This window comes from Microcebus murinus, chromosome 11, assembly GCF_040939455.1.
Source record: "Microcebus murinus isolate Inina chromosome 11, M.murinus_Inina_mat1.0, whole genome shotgun sequence".
Classification (NCBI taxonomy): domain Eukaryota; kingdom Metazoa; phylum Chordata; class Mammalia; order Primates; family Cheirogaleidae; genus Microcebus; species Microcebus murinus.
Genome location: NC_134114.1, coordinates 82,320,297 through 82,335,157, shown reverse-complemented (window position 1 = coordinate 82,335,157; position 14,861 = coordinate 82,320,297). Strand labels below are relative to the sequence as shown.

At 37.8% G+C, this 14,861-nt stretch overlaps 1 long non-coding RNA gene across 3 annotated transcripts in view; it reads left to right on the top strand.

Annotated features, from left to right (window-relative positions):
* The first annotated feature begins 1,278 nt into the window (after positions 1-1,278).
* The window catches only part of LOC105885358 (uncharacterized), a 31,593-nt gene continuing 18,010 nt past the window's right edge, over positions 1,279-14,861 (top strand). For all 3 annotated transcript variants that reach the window (XR_001160639.2, XR_001160640.2, XR_012921720.1), the window contains exon 1: positions 1,279-12,586. This is a non-coding gene — a long non-coding RNA (uncharacterized LOC105885358). The remainder of the gene's footprint in view (positions 12,587-14,861) is intronic.

Genomic DNA, 14,861 nt, shown 5'->3' with positions numbered 1-14,861 from the left:
TCATTGCTATTTATTTATTTGTAAGTATTAACAGTATAATGAATGCTTTCTGTTTATACAATATTGCATTGTTCCTTACTTGCAAGCCACTAGATACTCTAATATCATGTGAGAATTACTTTGTTTCTTCTATCTTCTCACTATATAAAAGGTATTTTATAAAATGCTTTTTAAAAATGTATCTAAACTTACAAAATATGCAACAGTTTGGTATTGGGACCTGGCCAGTATGATTCCCCAGTTTTTGGCATGAGAAAAGCAAAAAAGGAAAGAGAGAGAGAAAGAACCTCATATAGCTTTTTAGATCTCACTACCTACATTTCTGTTTATTCATTTCAATTTCTTGTATCAAAAGAATGTAATAACTTACCATTTACCATTGATCAGAGAGAGGACAGTTTCTTGTTTCCATTTCTAAAAACAGACCCCACATATACACCGTACATTTTTTAAAAAATGAAGAACAGGTAAGGTATGAGTTATATTGAGTAGCTCTCTGTATTTCCCTGACTTCCTAATAACATTTCATGGCTTTCTCTTCTTTCTTTCCTCCCTCTTACTATAAATATCAGCGCTGATGACTGACTTTTATTGCCGCCTTTCATGCAAACTCCTCAGGCTTGCAAATCAGCTACTGATTCTGGGAACCATCTCCCAGTCTCCTGCCCTGGCTCACACAGTTTTCTGATGGGGTTTCAGGACAACAAAGAACACACACATTGCAGAGCACATTGATTTGAATAGTAAAACTTGAAGGTTGAATGTTAGACTCCTTGCCTCTCCCATTTCAACCCCCAGGGTGTTTGGCAAAAGGCATCTGCCCCCTAAACGTTTTGCCTATGAGACGAGGGTGGCAAAAGAGCAGCCTGGACAGGTGATACAAACAAATGGAAAAGGAGAATAGAAATGTTTGCAGCAAACCCTTTCCTGCAAGCAGGAGTCCTACTTCCTACCTCAAACACTGTTGCTCTTTAAAAATAACAATCCAAGGTACTTAATCTTCATTAAATAATTTACCTTTCCCAATAATGGTCCAGCTTAACATTCTATTACACCTACCTTTCTGACCTGATCATAGTGCCTTACACTCACATTCACCTCTCACTCTGCCTAACCAAGACTTATGACGCACATTTAATGGGTATTGGTATACACATATGTATATACAAATACTGTGCTAGTGGAGAAACATGGAAGAATGGAATAATTAGTTGTAGTGATCAGCAGTTTTGAAAGCATGCCATGTGCCAGGCACTGTACTAAGTTCACACACACACACACACACACACACATACATTCTCATTTAACACAATTCTTTGAGGTACAGCTATTATCAGCTCCATTTTATAGAGGAGAAATCTGAGATGCAAAGATGTTAAGTGAATTGCCCGAGGTCACATGCTAGAAGGTGTCAGAGCAGACATGCCAGCCCCAGGCACTTGCACTCCATTGCTTAAAACTGAGATGTTCTGCATCACCCAACAAGTTGTACGATTTTTGTGTCATTTGGAAACTCAGTTCCAAACGTTAAGTAATCTTGGGTGTTACTGACAAACTTCTGAGTCTTGTGATAATTCTGTCCTCTCAAAAATGTGAAAGTTCCTAGAATTATGGCTCTAGAAAATAAATTTTTAAGCCTCAGACTCAGGCTGTGCTGGCTGACATAACAACTATTAGCCCACATGTCGCTATTGAAATTTAAATTAAATGAAATGACTTTAACTTCTCAGTTGTACTAGCCACATGCCAAGTACCCAGTAAGAGCATGTGGCTAGTGGCCACTCTACTGGCCAGCACAGCTATGGGACATTCCCACCATAACAGCGTTGCTGCTCTAGGAGATAGATAACTGAGTAGATGGAACCAAGCAAATGATCCTTGAGCTCTTCAGAAAGGGATCTGACATGTATTTCCATGGAAGGACATTTATTGTGTGCACGCTCTGGACCCGGCATGGTGCTAGGCACTGGGGGTGATGATCCACAGTGATCAATAAGAATCAATGAGGAAAACATGATCTCCACCCCTTTTGGAGGTCATAATCTCTGCTGAGCCAGTCTCTAGTGAGAACACTCCTGTGATAAGGCAGGTTCAACAAGCAGGAGGCATAGAAGACCCAGAACACGGGACATCTAACCCCAACTTTGGGGCAGGAGTCAGGCGAGGCTTTCTGGAGAGGAGAATTGTAAACTAAGGTCTTGATTGTGAGAAGCCTTATTAACAAATACAAGAAGAAAAGTGTTTCCAAATGAAGGAACAGCCTGTGTGAAGATTCAGAAGGATGAGAGAACATGCCATGCTTTGGAGGAATTTAAAGAAGTCAATAAAATCTATTTCTCCATCCGTCCTGTGTGTTAGGATTAGAACTTTGATAATTTTTTAGCATTCCATCCAAGTTGTTCAGTACAGAAGGAAAGGCAGTAGGGAAGGAAAAAGCAGAGGATCATTTGGATTGGGTATCTGGGAGCCAGATGTGACTGATAACTAACCACCCACCATCCTGCATGCTCCAACATGAAGAATATGCCTAGACAGTAACCTTGGGTTGACAATAACAACGCAGCAGCCACCTTTTACAAAGGGCATGTGCCAGACATTATGCTGCATAGTTTACTATTAATAGCATTATTTGACTCAAGCCTCACCACAAGCTTAGCTATTTCCCTCCATTGACATTTGCATAATTGGGAATTTGCTAGAGCAACCCCTGAGATAGAACAACCTGAACCTATGAGCTGTTTGTCTATTTGCTTAAACACCAGGTTATACAGGCTCCTTAGTTATTGCTACTCTCCTACCCCTGGCAAGTGCTAGTACCACCTATGATGAGCAGCTAGAGGGATGGATTAAGGTAGGTCAAAGAAAGAAACTAAGAAAACTTGTGCTACGGAGAAGTTAGTGTGACCACAGAAGAAACAAGTGACCAGGATAAATGCTCTATCTTTCTTTCAAAAGCCACCAATGGTCAATGGTAAATGGTCAACTATTTACCAATACTGATATACACTAATAGAAGGAATTTGTTTTCAGCCCTAGAATTTTCTAGAAAATTAGGAAACTAGGAACCCTTGTGCTTATTGTCTTATCTAGTAATGATCAAACTGACTCAAAACATTTATGACCTCCAGTGAGATAGTTCAAGCCAACTTTCTTCACAAACTTCTCTCTAAGATTGCCTCAATCTGTTGAAAACTGTTTTATGACTCAACCCAGCTAAAATTTCAGCGGCGCGTATCTTCGGATAAAACGCTTCATTCACATCAAGCAGTAATTAAATGTGCAGGGCATGAAATAAGCAGCAAGTTTGGCTTCAGAGCCATCTTGCAATCTGTAAGCGATCCAAGGCAGACCATATGCCTTTAAATCTAGATGACTGCATACGTATCCAAGAGAAACCTAACTGCCACTTCTATACCACAAGAGTCATTGAAAGATGAAAAAAGACAGATTTATGTAGCTCGTCTGACAAATGTATGTTAATATATATGTCCACTGAGACTTGGTAAACTTCCTTTAACTTTCTGGATTCTTGATTCAGTTCTACCAGGGAAAATACTCAAACTGACAACTCAAATCAACATTATTCTTAAGTAGTTCATTGCAATGCACTGTGGTAGAATTTTTGTCTCTCTAGGAAGAGTTGCAACTCTCTCCTGTTGGCTACTAGAGGAAACTCCTCTCCTTCTCTGCACTAGGGCTTCATACCCACCACTGTGCCTCCATACCCTGACTCCTGAACGAGCTAGCCGGGGCCTGGCAGAGTGGTTGGTTCTGTTGTGAACATGCGCTGCAGCAAGGCTAATCTGACTCTTCCTTGGGATTGCTGTACAGACACGGGAAGGAGTTGCCTTCCATCCATGGGTTTACTAAGCTAGGAGAATGTGAGAAGGGTGTTGCTGACCATCATCTTGCCACCATATGGGAAAGAGCCCCTGTGAGAACAAAGTCAAGCAGGGAAAAACAGAGCTGAGAGATAGAGAAAATCAGAGTCCTTAAGGGTACTGTTTCAGCCCCCCTGAATTCTGTCATGTCTGATGTAACCAAATGAGCACTGAATGAGTTAAACTATCTGGCAACACAGGAGCTGCTCAGTAAATGTTACTTCCCATTTCTTTTCCTCCTCCTTTGACTTTGGCAGCTGCCAGACAAGGATTAAACCCCTCTTTGGCAGCCGACACTTCTGTTCCTGGCTTTTAGAGGAAAGCCAGTAAGATAGGATGGGGGATGATGGGCACAGAGTCACACCCCGAAGCAATGTAAGCCCCCTCTGCATCTTACAGATATCCCTTTGGAAACAGCCATTCTTTGCTCAGTGCTCCCTCACATCTCAGACACCAGCCCAGCCACAATCAAGCTGGTACAATAAGTGACACTTTATTTCCTGGGGGAGGAAGAAGATGAATTGATTAAACCCTAAAGTAGAAACTACTGCAGGAAGCAGGCTCCATAAGCACCCCAACAGGCATGCAATTTTCTAAGAGCCAATTGTATGAAGGCACCAAATCTGTGTTTGTTTGGCTATTTGCCAGTAGCCCCATCCTAGAGAGCAGGCAATTCAGAGTGTTAAAAATATAGAATTTATCAACTTGACACAGTGTTTAACCTCATGAAAACAAGACAGCGTGGTGGTAATTAGTGCAGAATATTAATAGTGATTTAAAATTCAGATACAATGGGGCAAGTAAAACCACTGCTACTGAATGGTGTTTGCAAAATATGCATCCCCTCACCCCTGCTCAGTTGCATAGATAAACCATTTGCTTGCACGATAAGTGCTAGCAGTTGATGATCAAATTGGGTTGTTTATGTGGTACAATCTGTGTAGCACGAAAATCTTAAAGGTAATTTCTGAGACCTTATGTTTGTGATATTTTCAGACTCAATAAGCAATGTCATAAAATCACAGAATTCAGAACTGAAATGGATCTTACAGATGAAAGAAACCAAGGCTCAGAGAAGTTTAATGACTTGGTAAATGGCAATGCGAGGACCTCAAGTCACGTGTTCTTGATCTCCCAGTTGGACATCTCTCTGTCATACCCTCTCTCATAAACTATAGCACAGAACATTAGATTTGCAAAAGAGCCTCTAAATCAGCTAGTCTGACCTGTTCATTTATAGGTAGGGAAATAGGGCCCAGAGAGGTGAGGTTATTGCCAGAAGTTAGAATGGAATTAGGCTAAAATTTTTGACCCCTAGACCAGTGCTCCCTCCTTATTGCTATCGACAAACATGCTTTATCAAACTTAGCTGTAACCACAAGTCATCCCACACTTTAATTTCTGTCAAAGGGTGAACAAACAAACAAACACCCAGACATCAGCAGGGAAATCCTGGCAGTGTATAAGGTCTGGCAATAAAATGTGTGAGAGTAACAGTGTCGATGAGTCAAGTAAGTACATGGTCAGATGTAAGTAAACAGCTGAGCTGAAAGACTATAAAATCTGCCAGGTGCGTTGTGGTATTTTATTCTTTTCTATAGTCATTGGGATCTACAATAGCTGCAGTTATTTCTGACACTGAAACCTTACTTGCATCATCAAGAAGGCCCTTAAATGGCTTAAATCATCAAGTCCCTTCTCAGGTCTTGGTCCCTAATTTATTCTGATATGGTACACAAGGGTAAGCACGGAGTTTTGGTGGTGTTGTTTTCATATAAAGTTCACTGCTTTCTAAATTCACGTAGGATAGCTGTTATACCAGGTAGAGTCTCCAAACTATAAATAAGTCTCTGTCTCTCTCTCTCTCTGTTTCTCCCTCTCTCTCTTTCTTTCTCCCTCTTCTCCCCTCCCCCTACCTCTCCCTCTCTATGTCTGAAAACTAGAGGAGTTAAGTCTTTCTATCTAAGGAAGAGGGGGAAGGTGAGAAGCAAGCCTCAGAGTTGCCTGTCCGCCTACAGAAGAACATTAACATTGTTAATCAGCATTACAGTCTTGGCTTTGCTTCCCAGGAAAGTGGTTAGTAGAGATATAAAATGCTTCAATCTTTTCCAAGCAATGTTGCCCTTGGTGATAGCCAGGAAGGAGGGTTTTTGTTTTTTGTTTTTTGTTTTTTTTTCATTTACACCTTTTTTGCAACTTTATAGTTTGAGTTACTAACAGTAAGAAGCAAACTAACGTCACAATCAGGTTAAAGAAGAGTTACCACCCTCTTGCTCTATGTGCTAAACATTGTACTAAGCCGTACCAGCATGCAAAAAAATAATATGGTCCTCGCCCTTGAAGAGTTCACCATCTCTTGGAACAATAATATTTAATAACGAAAACAATAAAATGTGGCTGTCCCTTGGGTATAGTGAATTCTGGTAGAGTTGCCCCTTACCCTGTGTGGCATGCCTGAGGGAAGCAGTCAGAAGATTGGGGAGGGGAAAAAGGTAGTTCTGAGTAATGGGAGCCACCCTAGGGTGAAGACCAGGCCTGTCTCACATGAACTCATGAACAAAGTCATCTCAGTCACCCTTTGACTTCAACCAATTTTTTTTTTTTTTTTTTTACTTTTTGCTGTGGCTTCCTGCAACCAAGACCAAGGCTCTTGAGGCTGCAGTGTGAAGGATTCCTTTTCCCAGACTATTCGTTGGTCCGCATGTGGCTCAGAAAGCAGTGTTCCCAATGTCTCGGAGAAACGGTGCGAAAGAGCACTTCATTCCTTGCTCCTAACGCCATTAGCCTTGGACTCAGGAACTGTTGTGAATCTGAACAGACCTTTCTCGGATCCTGAGTAATTAGCTTTATAGCAAATCTGTAGTGTTCACTCTCTCATTCCTGAACATGAGATGTAGTTTTTTGTTGTTGTTTTTGTTGTTGTTTTCTTATTTTTTTATTTCCCCAGCCAGTATCTTGGTCTTTTTCATAAGTAATTTCCCCGTTAGGTCCACCCTTTTTGCTCTTCAGCTATATTCTGATGCGTCTGAATCTTGGGTACACAAAGCAGAGGCTACGGTCACCACCCTTAAACAAAAAATAATAGTCAGCCCATTAGTCCCTGGTAGAGCAAGGATATGTGTCTACTAGCACTCAGTCCTGAACTCTTATCACAGGCTCTGTTTCAGTTACTAGCAGGGACTTTGGAGACAGATCCAAGGCACTGTGTGTTCCCGAATAGCTTATGTAACCTCTTGCAGTCTGTCCTTCCTCACCTCTGAAATAGAGAAAATAATAATCCTACCTCCTAATGTTGTCAGGAGGATTCGATGAAATAATATAAGCAAGGTGCTAACTACTATGCTTGGCCCATGGGTGAATATGTTATGTTGGCTTTTATTTTCATCATTGTCCTTATCTTTGATCTGAATGTTCATTAATTCAGTACAATTTTACTGTCTCAAAAAAAGAAAATATGTTGGGAATGAGTCAGAAGAAGGGCTCAATGTGATCTGCCACTGGTGAGAGAGGATGCTGAATTCAGTCATTGATAGCCACAGACCTGTAACAGATAAGCTCTAGCAGAACTTTTTATTTTTCAACCAGCAGTGTAACAATACCAAAAGACAAAAATAGCAGCAAAGTATACTGCTCCCACACCTAACACATCAACTATTATTTTTCTGTATTCTTTATTGATATCATCCATATTCAACCATAATTTTGCAGTTATACTTATGGCAGTTTAGATTCATCCAAAAAGCAATAGCCCCCTGATAAGCAAGTATTGACTGCCTACCAAACACCAGGCACTATCCTAAGGAAATAGGAACACAAAGAAGAAAACACCCTGAAAAATTTATAATCAATCTAAATAAAATATTGGTTTTTGTTTTGTTAGCATATTTTATTCACAGTGTAAGGACTTTTACATACTGCTACAGAATTAGAGGAATAGTTAAGAAACAGAAGGCAATGCAAATTTCAGAGCTGGTAGTAAATAGAGAAGTGGCTGAAGAATGCCTGACCAATCCATGTAAAATAGCTGGGCCCATTCTAAGAAGCATAGGAATATCCTGCATTAGGAATAATTTATATTACAGAAAAGGTAAAGATAAGAATAATAATTGCTAAAAAGAATGAAGGTGGTTCATGTAACATATTTTAAGATCCAGTGTATCATAGGATATCTGCAATAGTGATATCATAGAAATAAAGAGACAATAAAAATATGAAAAACAGGAAACAGTCAATAGAACAAATAGACAGCCTGCAGAGTGGGAGAAAATGTTTGCATCTGATAAAGGGCTGATAACCAGAATCTACAAAGAACTCAAGCAAATCAGCAAGAAAACATCAAAACAACCCCATTAAAAAGTGAGCAAAAGACATGAACAGAAGCTTTTCAAAAGAACATAGACTAATGGCCAATAAAAATATGAAAAAATGCTCAACATCTTTAATCATCAGGGAAATGCAAATCAAAACCACAGTGAGATATCACCTAACTCCCGGGAGAATGGCTATTATCAAAAAGTCCCAAAACAACAGATGCTGGCATGGATGCAGAGAGATAGGAACGCATACACTGTTGTTTACTGCAAATGAGTAAAACCTCTATGGAAAGTAGTATGGAGATACCTCAAAGAACTAAAAGTAGACCTACCATTTGATCTAGCAATCCCACTACTGGATATTTACCCAAAGGAAAAAAAAAAAGATATTTTATAAAAAAAGACACCTGCACCGAATGTTTATAGCAGCACAATTCACAATCCCAAAGATGTGGAAACAACCCAAGTGCCCATGAAGACATGAGTGGATTAATAAAATGTGGTATATGCATACCATGGAGTATACTCAGCCATAAAAAAAAGGTGAACTAATACCTTTCGTAACAACCTAGATGGAACTGAAGACCGTCCTTCTAAGTAAAGTATCACAAGAATGGAAAAACAAACACCACATGTACTCACTGCTAAATTGGAACAAATAGAGCAACACTCAGGTGCACATATGGAAGTAAAACTCAAGGGAAATCAAGTAGGTAGGGGGGAGGGTATGGGTAAATTCACATGTAACAGGTACAATGCACATTATCTGGGCAATGGACACACTTATAACTTTGACTCAAACTGTACAAAAGCAATTTATGTAAATAAAATGTTTATACCCTGTAATATTCTGAAATTGAAAAAAAAATGAAAAGGGGACTATTCATAGAATTAAGTAAATGAAAGAAAAGGGGGAAAGCTCAGAAATTTAAAATCATTTACATTCATTCTTAGCTTAATATTGCTAGGTACCACAAAATGGGATGTGCCACCCAAAAAACAGAAACCTTTTTTCTGTTTTTTCTCATTAATAGGTAAGAATACAATTACAATTTTCTCAAAAATTTATTACATGCCCAAACAACAATAAAAACTCCATAAAAATAAATGGAATAAGTGGGAAGCACTTTGCACATTTTGTAGGAAAATTTTTGAATCCTTTTTTTCACTTTGAATTATCTTGCAGCTATTGCATTTCTTAGTGGAATCACATAAACAATTAGGCAATGCACATGAGCTATATTGAGATCTTACTGATCCATGGTCTTTCTGATAAGCATTTCTTGTCATCAAAAACAAACTGTACAATTGATCATCAAAATAATCAACTTTTCTTAATCTTAGAAAATTCTCACCCAGAAATGATAAAGTAAGTATATTTTACTTGCCTTGGTTAACTGGTTCCAGAACACTGCTAGAGAAGCAGAATATGAATCATGGTTGGGAAAGGAGGTGGAATGGGTTGGTTATTGGTGAATTTCAAGTCTCTCCTCTGGTCAGTTGATGTCCATTATTCAATAATAATAGGATAGACAATTTAATTGGTGTCAAGCATTTTTATTAAAAGTAATCTTGCAAAAATACCCCTCAAACTATCTTAAATGCTCATAAATCAAGCACTAAAAATTATAATTCCAATGCAATGGAATACAAATCAGCTGTTAAAATAACACACATATACACACAAATGTATTTAAAAATTTTATGGGAATCACATGAATAATTAGGATATATATATATATCTCACAGATATGGGAAGATATTCAAGATAAGTATTAAATGAAAAATTCTACTTATATAATGGCATTATATGCATAATTTGATATGCTTATATAAAAGGCAAATGCCTACATATAATTATTTTTGGAAGGATACACAAGAGATTGTGAACAGTGATGACCTTTAGGAGTGAGACTGTGGTAAGAGATATTTATGCTTTTCAGTTTATGCACTTCCATATTCTTTGAGTTTTTTAACTAGGAGCATGAATTGCCATTATATAAACCAGTTTAAGACTGAAAAAATATTTAATAAAATACTGTCAGTGCAGTTAATGGCAAATATCAAATATACCAAAGAAAAATTGAAAGCCTAAGAAAGGGAAATCATTATTTAATCCTTGACATAATTTTCAATTAAAATAAATTACATCTCTTGACCCTAAAATAAAACAACCAGAAAATAAATGCTAAACAATACGTTAAACACATTAGTTGCTATGTGTTAAATAGCATTAAACTATAAACAAAACTATGAAGCCGGCCGGGTGCAGTGGCTCACGCCTGTAATCCTAGCACTCTGGGAGGCTGGGGCAGGTGGATTTCTCGAGGTCAGGAGTTCAAAACCAGCCTGAGCAAGAGCGAGACCCCATCTCTACTAAAAACAGAAAGAAATTAATTGGCCAACTAAAATATATATAGAAAAAATTAGCCAGGCATGGTGGCGCATGCCTGTAGTCCCAGCTACTCAGGAGGCTGAGGCAGGAGGATCGCTTGAGCCCAGGAGTTTGAGGTTGCTGTGAGCTAGGCTGACACCATGGCACTCACTCTAGCCTGGGCAACAAAGCGAGACTCTGTCTCAAAAACAAAAAAACTATGAAGCTAATGGCTCCCTTTCACGTGATTTGCTTTAATTATCAAGAATCAAATATATAAATGAAACTTTTCTCAAGTAACTTTATGAGTTTCCCCATGAATATGCATTTAAAAGACAGAAGGCCTCTTTCCCTTCTTCCCAACTACACGCACGCACACAGAGCTCTGCCGTGCACTATCAACATATGCTCACTCCTGAAGAAAAATTTAATTTCATGACCCACCTAAAATATCGACATCTAAATGTAGACTTTTTTTCCATTGGAAAAGCTGCTGCAACAATACCCCTACGAGGTAAAGAGAAAAAAAACAAAACACAGGAGTATACACATTTCTGTGGTATGTCAAATGGCCATTTAACATGTGACCCAAGCACAGGACAGGCTTTGGGGTAGGGAAGCTGCTCCCTGGCTTTAGCCATGCTGGGCCAAAGTGTGGCTGTGGTTGGTTATCAGATGCGTCTACTGGTTCGCTCCTTTCAGTATTCATGTTCAAAATCTTAGGGGACAGTTTTAATGCCAAACTTTTGTAGTAACAATGGAAAGAGCCCGAATCCACACTGGGGAATGAATAGGCAGGATCCCATAAATAGATCATTGGACATACAAATATTGTATAGTATGGTCTGACTCTAATTCCCAAATCCTACACCAAAGGATTGGTGAAGCCTTGAGCTGGTCCCATTTGGCTCCTCTTCTGTGTCCTTTTCTGTCCAAGTTCCACACGTGACATAAGAAAAAGGCCTCTTCCTTAATCATAAAAGATTTTGTGCTGTTATTGGTAGCTACTATTATTATAACAATGATTCTTTTCACCATTTATTGATATCCTAGTATATGTCAAGGACTGTACCAAACAAACTGCACATATTTTCCAAATTCTCATGACTCCATAAGGAAATAAGGGCCCAGAAAGGTCACATGGTTTAGTGATTGCCAAGGCCATGAAGGCAATGAAATTGATCACCTGCAATGGGATCAGGGAATTGGGTGGAAGGGATACAGAAGGGAGTTTCACTTCTTTTCCTGCCTTTTTCCATAGTTTGACTTTTGGAAGCATATTAATGTTCTACAAATTAAAAATTAAGTTAAATCAACCAGATGAGAACGGGGGAAACCTAAAACAAAAACAAACTGCAACAAGCAAACACAATTGTATTTCAAATGTATACCATAACTGCACAAAGCAGGGGGGGAAGAACTAATCCAAGTGATTTATAAATACAGTATTTGATTATATACCTTCAGTCTTGGTTGGGGGATGCAATGGGTGAATACTGAAAACAAATCTTTTACCCCTCAAATCCTGTACTAACCAATGAATGCTAAATATAGGGGAAATGTTGATGGGTAGCAGGATTTTCTTCCACCAATCCCCAGGTTGCTTATTAGTCACAGGGAAAACATAATAACTATTAGCAAACAAATAATACAATACTTTCACCGTGTCATCAAAGTTAACATTACTAATGATGGGCAAATAGACACTATTTGCTTCTAGATATGATACATTGAAAAAGATACATCATTCTTATGTGGTATTCCAGCCAGTTGTGTGTAACTTGAAATAAATCATGAGGAGATAACGAAAAATTCCAAATGAGGAATGTTGTGTATTTTGCATACTTCAAAAATACCAATATCAAGGAAGACAAAGAAGCCCTGTGGAGATATTCCAATAAAAGGTTGATAACTAAATGCAATATTTGATCCTAGAATGAACCCCACAATGGAAGAAAAAATGCTATAAAGATGTTATTGTGTTAATGGACAAAATTGACATATGGATAATGGACTAGGTAAAAGTACTTTTTCATTGTTGTATTTACTGAAGTCAATCATTATATTATTGTTATGTATATAAAAGCAACTTTAATTTTATGAGATATACAATAAAGTATTTAAAAGTAAAAAGCATGATGTAAACATACAACTCTCAAATTGTTCAGGAGAAAATATTTTATACATACCCACAATACACACACTGTGTAGAGATAGATGATAGATATGTTCTTACATTGAGGAATTGTTAGCTCGAGAATGAACAAAATTTTAACAGAAAGAATATAAGATTGTCAGTTCTAGTACATGTGTATGTAGCTTTAACATTTTATGTTAAATAATATGATATGTGAGAGTAAGCAAACTACTTCACTTTCCATAGTACAGACATATCTTGAGAAGAAAAGAAGCAAAAATTACAATACTTCTTCAGAAACAATGCTATCTTCTTGTATTTTCCCCTGTTAATTATCTAAGGAATTAACTCAATCCTCTACTCTATTTTGACTGTGCAGTCTACTTTGCTCATGTCTCCTTTCTCTCCATCCACATTTCTGAGTTAAGTAATGCAGAGATTCTCTGATTGCCAGAAACTGCAAATACACCCACGTGCTCATCTACCTAGATTTGTTTTATTTCAGTTTTAGGACTATTTGATTGTAATAATATTAAGCCATTAATATGCAATTGAACTAGTTCCATATGAAGGACTAATCTCCAAGACAGTTCTGTTAGAATTTTCACAAATAGTCATATTCAGGCATATAAAATTTATTGGAATGCCACAAAACCCCATGTGGACTATAGTATCCTAAGGCAATTTTTAAAATACAGTATACTTTAGAATTTATTTTACTTTGAAAACTTTAGATGTGTTCAAATGTATACAAAAGTAGAGAGCTTCACATAATGAACTCCTGTGTATCACACAGCCTCAACAACTACCAACATATGTGCACTGTGGTTTCAACTATAACCCCAATTATTTTTTTTTTGTATACTTTGACCAACATCTCTCTAATCCCCACCGCACCCCCAGACCCAGGTAGTCATCATTCTCCTCTCTACTTCTGAGTTCAACTTTTTAAGGTTCCACATATAAGTGAGATCATGTGGTATTTATCTTTCTGTGCCTGGATTATTTCACTTAACATAACAAGTCTATCCATGTTGCAAAATCCATGTTCCTTCTTTTTTAAAGCCGAATAGTATTCTATTGTATATATACCCCCACTGGATTATTTTGAAACAAATCTCAGACATGACACCATTTCATTTATAAATACTTCAGCATGTATCTATTTGGAAAAAGAATCATATTACATCACATATTCTAATAATAATTTAAAGACAATTTTAAATTAAAATTTTACTTTCAAATGTTTTTTTTTTCCTTCCCTTTATGGCATTTCTTCTTGATCTTTCTCTTTGATCTCTAACCTTCTCTGCAATATGGAGACATGCAAAGGCAGAGGTATTGCTTAAGAAACCTCCTCCAGATTATAAATAGCCTACACAGTTATGCTCAGAATCTGAAGCTGCATAGCCTTACCATTTCTCAAAACACTTTATGCAAATGGAGGAGGCTAGATGAATGCATAGCTTAACGATTCATTATAAGACAAACACCCTTTTAACCACCTCCTGGGTCACCTCAAAAGCCTCTCCACATGAACTGTCTCAACCACAGCCATTCCCACCCCAGCAAAGCAACCACTCACCTGATCTTTCTAATGACCTCCTACCTGCCGTGCATTATAGTTTTATCACTCAAGGGTGCAAACCTAGATCCTGTAGTTTAGCCTTGCACATTTTTTAAAATATTGGTATGTGTTTTTGAAGTTGCAATATCCTTTAAGCCAGACTGCATACTTATCCCTTGAAGGTTCAGTACCTTCCCCATCGATGAAAAGTAATTAGGCTTTATTGCTTTCTTTCAATGTACCATTACTATAACTAAAGTATATTCAACTAAACCCACACAAAGATTAAAAGCAAACACTTTTTTCCTGATGTAAGCAGACAAATTAGTCCAAAATACTTTGATCTAGATTGAAGTGGGAGGCACAAAGCACATTTTTATAATCTCAGCCAACACTAGAAAGCCCAACAGTAAGTATTTCATTGTATTTTCAATAACTTCTGGTGGCAAAGTTTCCTCTTAGTTGTCATGACAATAGTCACATTCTTTACAATATGGAAGCAATTAGAGAGTACCTGGGAGATTAAAAAGGAAAAAATAAAGAAATGAAAATTTCCAGATAAAGGTGTTGATTTAGGATAATTAGGGTG